The 11458-nt window shown below is 38.9% G+C and overlaps 1 protein-coding gene across 3 annotated transcripts in view; it reads right to left on the bottom strand.

Moving 5' to 3' along the window:
• NCOA3 (nuclear receptor coactivator 3) overlaps window positions 1–10238 on the bottom strand; it is a 70555-nt gene extending 60317 nt beyond the window's left edge. For 2 of the 3 annotated variants that reach the window (XM_030463408.1, XM_030463406.1), the window contains exon 1: window positions 10153–10238. The gene's annotated coding sequence lies outside the window, so the exon portion shown is untranslated. Of the gene's footprint in view, window positions 1–9499; window positions 9936–10152 lie in introns of those variants that run through there. The other variant, XM_030463407.1, reaches the window with a different exon arrangement.
• Window positions 10239–11458: the final 1220 nt, after the last annotated feature.

The following is an 11458-nucleotide window of genomic DNA, read 5'->3' on the forward strand; positions in this document are numbered from 1 at the left end:
AATTCTTACAGAAACTTTATCCAGTTTAAATTCTGATATGGCTGTGGCTGCCCTAGTCCCACCCCATCCATTTCCTTTCACTAGTACCAGCATTTGTGCAACTATGGGTAAACTGAAAACCAGAAGCTGTCTGGGTGTTTTTGTTTGGTTTTGGGGTTCAGGGTTTTTTGTGGGAGGGATGGAATGGACAATTTGGAATTTGGAATCCATTTGCTGACTGCAAGGACCTCAGTCCCAGAGCAAGGGAAGAAGAGTTAAAGAAAGGAAGAACAATAGCCCTGATTTGGCTTAAGCAGCTGTGGAAGTGTACCACACTGCCTTGGAAAGACAGCATTCCATGGGAATGCACTTAGGAGTTCTGGACATATATTGTCAATTAATTTTGGATAGAAGTCAGTTTCTTGTGACGTTCCTTGCTTTTTATGCAATATTCCACCTTAGCTCCCACCCCAGCATTTAAGCAAAGAAACTCTCAACCCATTGTATATAGGAGATTCTTTAGGCCCTAACCCAAAAGAGCATAAATCAACAAAAAATATCTGTAGTGACAGAAAGACAAGGCACATTCAAAGTACAGAGTCCTCTAGATCTTGTAGAAAGGTCAGGCAGCCTTTTGGTAAACAAGAACTTCAACAGAAAAGAGCTTCAAGGTAGACAAATGATGTTGAGCCTGTAGATCCCTTCAGTTTGATTTTCAACAATGCATCTGAAGCTACAATAATTTTATAAATAACCATTAAATAGGCATTAAAGTTACCTGTTTTACAAAAGGACATGATTAGAACAAGACGTGTTTACTAATGTCTGCCAGTGTATCAAAAAAGAACTTAAGATTTCTGGTCTAGCAACATACAGTCCTTATTGGAAATGTCAGTCTAGAATTACTGTCTGAAGCAATAAAAGATGGATTGTCACCTGGCATCTAGTAACAGAACAGTTAAGAAACTAAAGGCAAGATTAATATAATCAATAATTTATATCCAACAAGGGATTTGTGGTTTATACACATTCATACAAGTCAGAACTTTCTTCTTGACAATTAGTTTCTTTAGACAGTATTTGCTCACCAAATAGCTTGGAGTTTCAGTCAGAACAAGAGTTCTAACTGGAATTCCAGCAATATAAGCATGCCTGCATGTTATTAAAGGAAATAGTGGAAAATTTCACAGGCTGACATCCAGAATGTCTGCGGTTCTTTTTCATATTTCTCTCTTCTTGCAAAGCACTTATTAGACTAGAATTTTTTTATATTTTTTTTTAAGCCTGGAAATTTCCACTGCTTTAAAAGATTTTTTTTTAAACTTTCACAAATGTGCAGCTCAAACACCTTTTACACTTCTGCCTAGACAAAAATCTTTACTTTAAGGAAAAGTTTAATCAATATAAAGCACTGCTAAGATGGAGGGGAAGTAAGGAAAAAACATTGCTTATATACCAATAGCATCGCTTGGACAATCTGAAATATTATTATACTACATAATAATCTCTTGATAGAAGTCATCTGAGGCCCAGCTACTAATAGTGGGTAAGAGAAGATGAAGCAGGTTAGGATAAAGCTACCTTGCAGCTGTACATTTGGAGAAAAAAACACAGTGGATGACAATGCAAGATAGTCTGTCCCTATCAAGTGATGGCTCTCTTTGAATTTCCTCAAATCTCACTGGATCCTGTTCATCATCCCTTCTACCTCCCTACAATCTCTCACACAGCCAATACCAGTCTGGCAAGTTTTCTAGCACTGGTTCTACAACACACCTCTACAAATCTTGTTTATGACCTATGAAGATGCATCACCAAAAGATTAGGGGCTTCAACAAAAAAATCCACAGGTGTTTTTAAATACAAAAATCTTCAAAAGCTACTCAAGCCAGCACAGATGTTTTCTTCTTTCATTTTTCTGTGCACTGCTCGAAAGAACTGCCATCCTCTTAAGGAGGTGGAATGGTCATTCTAGGTTAAGAGAGGCACTGATTTTGTTTGATTTTGATCAAAAGAACAATTTGCAGATAACATACTCTTGCTTTTGTTGCCTCTAGCGCTATCTCTGACTATGAAGATAAATACTTCAAATACTAAAGGATTGTATCAATTACTGACTAAAAATATTACCTTGCAGTCACAGCTTTCTGATGGGAAAAATTTCAGATAAGGAAACAGAAGTTATTTAAAACACAAAACCAATGCACACCCCAGCATATAGCATCTAAATGGTACAGAACCAAATAAGATGCCTTTAAAATGTCTTGAATTAATTTTTTTCTTTTCAATTTTCTTGTTGCTACTACAAGGCTACTACAAAATTATGCTTAAATGAGAAGCATAGAGTATGACTTAGATAAAATATTTTTAAACTTCCTTAAGTAGTTAAGACACAAAGATTCTGTTATAGCACTTAATGGTTAAATGTGAGCCAAGCAAATGGTATTTCATAAGTACTGGTTAAAAATATTAAAACTCCACTTATACCTAATAGCATTACCTAAGGCATGGCCCTCCTGTAGGGCATATGATGAGGACTGTCCTTTGAGACAGAAACCCCCACTCTGAACATCAAAAAAGGTTTCCATAGAAGATAAAACTAAGAGAACACAACAAAAGATGCTGCTCTGTCTGCTTCAGTTCATTGCAGAAGCAAAGATGGACAGAGCACAAAAGGATGTACAACACAAGCCATAATTCCCTATTTCTGTCTAACCTCTTCAGCTTTTATTTGGGAAAAAAGGCTTCTAGTGCTGTCACATACTAAATGACTGTATGGATGTGCACATGCACATTCATATTGTCTAAAACATTTTAGAAAAATTTCATCCTAGTATACTACATTACCCAATGCCCTCTCTGCACACATGGTAGCAAAACATAGGCAGCACAAAATTTTGCTTTTTTCCTGGAACTAACTAGCCTCCAGAGAATGTGATGAAAATAAAATGTAGGTATTTTTAAAAACCCAGAAATGTTATGACATTATTACACTCCATAGGGTGATCAGTGAGGTGTTAGAATTACAACTTGAGTGCACAGGGCAAAAACAGGAGGATGCTACCTTTGCTTTAAGTTGTAGTTCAGCCTGGTACTGAAATTACACAAAACAGTCCTTTTATTTGACTCTTTTGAACAATAAAGGGTTTCCTCAAAATACTGCAGTAGAAAACACGTGTTTCGCTACTTTTTTTCTGTTGTTCAGAAAGTAAATTGCTTACTTCTGCCTTCTACTTAACCCTTCCATTAACAATTTAGAGCAACAAAAGCCACCCAACTCACACCCTTCTCCGTTACCTGTTCTATGACTTCAGGATCTTTCAGTGAGGCAGGGCAGTTTGTTATTAGCCATAAGGAACCATAAAGAAAACTAAGTATGTAGAGCAACACAAATATATTATTCTATTTAATACTCTTAGGTATGAACATATAACAACTTCTGTGTTTTCTTAGAGACTTCCCAGAAGTAATATTCTCTGATACATGCTAAGAAAGCATGTGACATTTTTTATTTTCAGGATCATTCAAATAAGAATTACCCAGAAGCTGACTGATATATTTTAAGCAAGTTAATTTATAAGTGATTTTATAAATAACTTCATGCTGAATCAGCACTGGAAGAAGAATTATCTTCACACCATTATCTATATTCAAATCATGCCACTCATTAATATTTGAACAAAACATTAAACCCATGAAGTCTAAAAAGGTTCCTTTCCAGACCTACAGCAACAACTTTCTTTCTAAACATTACTTTCTCAAAGAAAAATAAGAGGTCTAAAAGAAAAAAATTAATTATTGCTTACAGAAGTCAAGAAAGCAGCTCATCTCTCTCTATACCAGAGATTTTGTTCTCACAAGCTCTTCGAAGTTACAGTGTACTTGCTTACACGAAGAAGTAAATAATAAAATAGAGCTTACAACTCATTTGCCAATATAAGGCAGAAACAGCTGCTTTGTCTTACTGTGCTACAACACTTCATATCTTGCACTCTAACTAGTAGAGCAGGAACAGACCTGCTTAAGACTTCAAAAAACAAAAATTCAGAGACCTTTACAGATAAGCAAAATAGGAAAAACCCCACATACGTTACCACCGCAAGCTTCCATTGCTTAGTCATTCTTTGGCATCAAAAACACTTCAACTATTTTTCACATATCCTCCCAAGATTCAGCTCCTGTTCTTTTAAAGTCTTTATTAAAAAGATGAGCCTCCAAAGAAGCACATAAGAGAACTACAACAGTAGTTTTGCAGTGGCTGGTGATAGTGAGCCAGATTTACTTTGTCTTTGTGAAACAAGTATATATGTTTACCTACTTCGTGCAGCTCAGAAAAGCTTGGGATAAGAAACAGTTGGCTTGATTTTACCACACAGCCTATTGCTAGCAGATTTTAATATTGCACCATCTGGCAGACTATGAACATTATCAGCAAGTTACAGTTAAAAAAAAAAGTGTGTGTGTGTGTTTATATATATATACACACACACACACAGAGACACACAAAAGCTCAAGTTTGTCACAACAGTTACGGAAGTTCAGGATTCTAGGAAAAAAAGGGTTTTAAAACCTCCATGATAGTTGTAAGAGAATCAAGAATCAGGGAGGGGTTCATTGGTTGTTTTTTAAATCTCCACCAATTCCTCCTCAGGGGCTTGATGTCTCATGACTTAATTATTACAAAAGCCTAGAAAGGACAGCATAGTTTGTGTTTTAATGTATTACCTGAAACCACCAATTTAGAGCTATGATACAGCCAACATACTTACCCATAGAGCTCTTATTGTGAAAAGCCACTAATCATCACTTTTTAAAGTTTCCCATTATACATTATGACAGGTCCTTCAACTTAAACCTCTTATCCTCCCCCTTTTTATTATTGAGAGACAACAAGCATTTGATACAGTTCAATTTGTTCAAATCCATATACTATACAATACTGTTCCAAAGCATACCATATGATGTGGAATAAAGAGGCATTTTTAAAGTTCAAAATTACCTGTTAATGAATATAGGACATTTAGCACATCTATGGTCATCCTACTTCTCTTACGTCCAAGACAGCAATAATTTAATACAGCATCATATGATACCATTACAACTATACCTGATAAGGTTCAGTAACAGAAAGAGCTATGTTTCCCTAGACACAGCATGGTGACACTGAAGCCTTGTCTAGCTTGTGATCAACTACAAAGATAAATGGGTGTTCTAAGACACAGGGAAGGAGCAAAATATATGAATTAACAGGTTTGCTACAGTTGCCTAAAGGGAAAGAAAAAAGAAGAAAAAAAAAAAAGGTACTGCATTACAGCTCAGTTGCACACAGGACCCAAACAAACAGCAGCACTGAAAAGAAATGTTTAACGTTACAGGAAGAGGGTAAGCTTTCAAGAAAGTATTTGACAATTGTTTTGAGCACACATGCCGATGTGCTTTATTCTACACTGGTACACTGAAAGTGACTGGCAAACACTGACAGTTGTTTTCCTAAAAGACAAGTGGCAAATAGTCTTTAGACTACAGACTTTTTACATGCTTTTCCCTACTCTAAGTGGTTTCCCCTAAAAATAATTCTTTCTTCCCTTTTCTGCATTCACTTGCTGCTCTTCTGCATGTATTTCTAACTATAGCAAAATTCAGATGGAAGACAACCTTAGAAAGGATTTGCCTCACAAACCATTCAAGAACTAACTGTATTTGTGGAAGAGAACAGTCTGTTCTAAATTCTTTGCTGTTTGTGTTGTCATTTAAAAGCACACACAGAGTAGTGATAAACTACTACAGAAAATTTCACTTTTGCCATTTGCTTTTGCTGAGAGAAAGCTACTGGAATTACAAAAGATATGGAATCTCATTCTATTTCACATCACCAGAAAGTTCACAAGAAAAAGCACCTGTATCCCTGAGGAGACTGTAGGCAAGCAAAGCAAAACACAAAGAGCAAGTTTCATCCATACATGAAATAGCCTTATAGTCTCTGCAACCAAGCCTTTCTGCCCTATTCTTCTCGGTCCTTCTCCTGCCACTGCCAAGGGATGGGAAAAAGAGTGCTAAGCTCCTACCCAAGAAAAATGCATCATATTGATAACATTTTAGCCATGCGACCTGTTTCAGTGTTGTCTTTGAAAACGCAGACAACTCATTTTCCCACTTCCATATAGCAGAGAACAGGACAAGGAAAAAAACCTTCATAACTCAGAAGTCAGATCCAGAATATTCCACGCAAAAACACAAACCTACCTTCAAAATGTGCCTCTAAAAGGCCTTCTGGGTATACCTGTGATACTAGATTGTCTCATTCTGTGTCTCTGACACATCTTGACATGCATGAAGTGTGGAAACAGTAAAGGGCTCAGGCTTTGTGACACAATGTCATATTCAGCCAAGGCTAATGCAGGTGCTAGTCATTATGGCTAGCAGTAAAACAGGGATATTGTTCTGCAGCCTTCCTCTTCTCCCTCCTCCCCCATTATCAGGTACCCCTGATAAATCAGGGGAAAACCACTATGCAATTTAGCCACATGTGTAACAACTTTGCAAAATTGCTTGCCCTGACATTTTCTGGAGAACTTTTACCATGTTTTCAGATTTCTAGAAGAATTTTGTTCATAAAATGCAGTTATAATAGTTTTAGACTTCAAGTCACAGCACTAACCATCCTTGTAATCTTCAAAAAAAGAAACTGATGATAAGAAAGCCTTTAGAATAAAAATGTCCAACAAGACATTGATCCATAACCTAACAAAAATTTTGTCAAACAGTTTAACTACACCTAACCTGACCAAGCTCAAATTTAATGGCAAGGGCAGCAAAGTGGGAAGGTATGCTGGGGACACAACCAAAAATAAACCAAACCAAAGAAACCAACAAGCCCACACACACACAAAGCACTCACATTCAGGGAATACCTGAAGGCAGATTCATACCTGTAGAGCTGACCTTATCACCTCCACTCTTTTAGTACCGGGCAAAAGCAGTCACAGAAGCAAGCAACTTACTCCATATTCTAAGCTTCTAATCAGTAGTAACAAGCCTGACTTTCCAGGGTATAATTGAAATGAGCAGTGAAAGCAATGGAGGCCCTCTTGCCCTCTTCTCCCTCTCATTTAAATAGCAAACTGTCTTAAGCAACTGCCTTTTTCTTACCTCTGTACAATGTCAGAAATAGAGCTGGTTCTAGACAACACACAAGACAGATGTGTTTCTACATCTAAAAAGCATAAAACCTCACCAGCACAAATTCCACACACTGCACACCAAAGACCAAAAATCTCTCAAGAGACTGAGATTGGCAAGTTAATTTTGTTCTGCTTCAAAGAAAATCAGCTTATTGATCAATAAGTACCCTAGTACCTAAGTAATAGCGTGCATCTAAAGTGAACCCACCCCCCATTTACATGGGGTTAAAAAAGGGTTTGATGCATCTTCTCTTAACTAAATGCAGCATATAAAATCAGCATCCCATAGAAGATTTAAATCATACCAGTTAAATTTTTTTCACAATTGTATCTTTCCTAATATACTGCCTTTAGAAACATCAGTAGACCCAGCCAGAGTTAAAAAAGCACAGAGGCATGCTGCCCCAGCATTCATGTTTAGGTATTCTTCACCACCCTCTGATATCCTTGCCATAAAGAATACTATTCCTCTCCTCCTTCTCACCTCCATTTTTTAGTATAAAAGCAAGTTGGAAGAATACCTAAGATATGTCTAAATATTCATAATAAAAAAAGCTTCCATGAACATAAAGCAGAATATCTTGTATCATACAGTCATTCAAGATCACCTCTTTGAGGGAGGCTCATTTAAATGCACGAGTTGAAACAACCTCCAGTGTCAGACTGTAGTGTCCAATATCATTTTACGTGCTATTACATGCTACCAATGGCTTGATTTTGCAGACAAATATAACCAAGACACCCTTTCTTTCTCCGGATTATTAAAATAAAAAAAATAAAAAAATGAAAAACAAAACACACACACCAAAAAAAAAACAAAAAAACAAAAAAACAAAAAAAAACCAACAAAAAAGCAAAAACACCCTGAAAACCCAAGAACACTACCCCTTTCTATGCAACTGTAACATAGAAATTAATATTGAAGGTTTTGACTGTGATTTCTCATCCATTATTAATGAAAAACACGGCTATGGTCAAAAGATAATGTTCTTGTTATTGTGAAAGAGATTTCCTTCTCCTTCCTATTCTGCATTTTGTCTCAACTAAATATGTCTCAGTGATACTATGCAAAAAAAAAAAATAAGCACACAATCCAAACTTCCAAGTTAATAAATCCAAAGCCAGGAGGAACAAGGGTTTTAAAGGAAGAATTAATAACAATAATAAAAACAAAAAAACCCACCCAAACCTACATAACTCGTGTGTTAAATAAAAGCAGATTGGAAACTGCACACTGTCACCAGGAAAAGGCACTTAAAGTGAGGCTGAATACTGGGTTTACTGTCTGCTATCACTTCCCTTATCCCCCAGCCTCTATCTTCATATCACAGCAGCACATCCATTAATTACTAATTTTTTAAAAAATACAATTGAAATGATCAGAGTAACAGTTGAATGAAATTCTAGAATCAGCTAAACAGCCCAACAACTGCTAACAGAAAATACAATTACTGTATGCTATCATGCAGTCTACTTAAAAAAAAAACAACAACAACAAAAAAAACAAACCCAAACAAAATAAAAAACACACACTGCTAACCAACAAAAACAACCAAAAAATAAAACCCAACCCGCAATTTTGTCTGCTTCCTCTACACCCAAGCTCTTAGGCTGGGGCTTTCCCGAAGATACTGCTTGTTACTATGAAGCTATCTTGCATTTATATTTAGAACACACACATCTTTGTCTCATGTGTAGCAGCTCATTGTAAGTCAGAAATAATTCACGAGAAAATTTTCACAACAGTGATAATCGAATTTTAAGTCTATTTTAAGCACCCAATTTATCTATATCATTACTAAACAGCTTCCAGATTTCATTTTTTTCTCATTATTCCAGATAGAACCCAACATAATTTCTTTTAACTTTTACATAAAAGATTTAAAGGCAGAATCAGGTGGGTTTTGTTTTGTCTAATAACAGGTTACTGAGGAGAGAGTGTCTGAATAAAAGAGACTGATTTAAAACTGGATGAGCTGACAAAGCGGGAAGCCTCTTTTAAAAGAAAACCTGACTGCTTAAGAGTAGGAGCAGAAAGCACAAATAGAACCAACTTCAGACCAAAACAAAGAGAACTCTGGGAAATATGTCAATCTCAGATAACATTCCCACTTATATTTACCCCATTTATACCCCAGAATCGTTAACACCTACAGTGTGACCTCGGGGAAAAAAAAAAAATTAAAAAAAAAATCTCATCTCCAACCCTCAAGAGCAGTTTCATTGCAACAAGGCAGAAATGGGCAAGAGGAGAGGAAATCAACCTTTTATTTGTAGTATTCCCATCCCCTTCCTTATTACGAGACACAAGGAGACACGAAGTCACCTCCGAAACTTACCGAGGCTACAGGATGATCAGAAGGGAGAATGCGGATAACAAGGTCTTTGGAACCACCTCAGTATCAGATAAACCCACATGAATGGCAGATGGGGCCATTCTAGCCCAGGTATTTCACCCACACACCCTCTACTCAGGGTCAGACCATTCCAAACACAAACCCATAGCGACCCCAAGTCTCTCCCTGCTGCATGAAGAACCTCCACCCAAACTCACCCTACTTAGATATGCATCACACAGCGATACGGGAAGCCTTCAGCTCAACACACACGTCCCCCACAACTGCCTCAGGAATGCCCCCTTCTAACTACGCTCCGCGCTAAAGTTACAATGGTTAGGAAGAGGTGAAGGCATTTGCTCTGGGAATCCCCTCATCCCCAACCCCGGGATTACTCCTCACACACAACCCCGTCTACACTCCCCTTCCTCCTCCCCTCAGAGACACACATCCATATTGGGGAGGGGGGCAAGAGGGCGAGAAAAGAGCCGCCCCTCAGGGCCAGCCCCAAGCTGCTCCCTTCCCCGGCAAGGGGCAGCCTTCCCTCCCTCCCTCCCCCATCCCAGTCCCACCCCAACCCTTGAAGCAGGGGAACAAGAACTAGAACTCTCCTCCCTCCACTCGTTACTCCCTCCCTCCCTTCAAACCCCACTCACCTGGGAAAGGAGCCAAAGCTCAGCTACGTCTCCTTCTCCCCGTCTCCCCCACACTCAGCCTCTCGCCGCCATTTTCCTCGCTGACTGGATTTAAATAGGAACCAACCTCCCCGAGAGGAGACACCAGGCGGCGCGAGGCATTGTGGGGGCTGTAGTACGGCCCCGCGCGGGACCGCACGGCCCCGCCCCCATCCCCCGCGCGAAGCATCACGGTACTTGTAGTACCCGCTCGGGCACCACCGCTGCCTGAGCCACCGCTCCCTGCGGCCCCCGCCCAATCCCCGCCCCGTTCCCCCGCGGCGGTTGGTCACGGGGAGAGGTTCGCTGGGCGCCTGTTCCTTGGTATCGGTATCGCCGGTGTTCTCCGGCTCTCTACCCCCAAGGGCAGTCTCAAAATGCCCCGGGGAAGCTCCCCCCCGTGGCACCCAGCCACACCGCCCCTAGAGGCCTCTCGGTTAGCCGCCAGGCTGACGCTCGGCGTGAAGCGCTGCAGCCCTGAGCGGTTTATGGAGAGTCCCAGCAAGGCAGTAGTTAATAAAGAGTGTTTTATCTGCACGAAGGATTAAAATACCATAAAATATCATCCAGGCACACAGCCCTCGGTCACAAGGCCGAGTCGAAAGTCACAGCAAAGTAATGTTTGTAGAGCGTCTGCTACACCAAGCACCCTTTTTTCCATTTCAATAAAGAAAAAAACCACTGAATGAGTAATAAAATGCAAACAAGCTGAGATAAAAGTTAAAAAGCACATAAATAGCTTCAGTTACTCTACCTCGTGCACGTGGCTTTCAAACTAATTCATAATAGTAAGGCAAACACATGAAGGGCTGGGGACTTACAGAGTATAACCCTCTGATGCCACAGTTTGCATAACACTGTTTTCATAAACTTTTTAAGAACAAGCATTCAAAACTTCACAGATTAAAATGGGATGTGTGAACACAGTATATCTCAATTTTAGGTGCTCATAAAGAAGCCATATAAAAATGCTCTTTTTATTTTGAAAATTTATGAAATGTGAAATAATGAAAAAACATGAACTTTAGTCCTGCCAGGCTATTCATACAGAGCTTCTTACAGGGCCAGAGCCACAGCTAGTATTCAAGACAGACAGACACACAAGTAAAGCCACAAAGTACACTTTCCAGAAATTCCCAAACAAAAAAAAAATATGTCACACTACTGTTGAGGCACCTATGAGCAAGTTACTGGTACAACATGAGCCTCCAGCTCTGTTTGGAGGAAGCATTACAAGCAAAACAAAGAAATCCAGATATAAGATATTAAAATGTCAAATTCTGGAAAA

This window comes from Calypte anna, chromosome 20 (assembly GCF_003957555.1).
Source record: "Calypte anna isolate BGI_N300 chromosome 20, bCalAnn1_v1.p, whole genome shotgun sequence".
NCBI classification, from domain to species: Eukaryota; Metazoa; Chordata; class Aves; order Apodiformes; family Trochilidae; genus Calypte; species Calypte anna.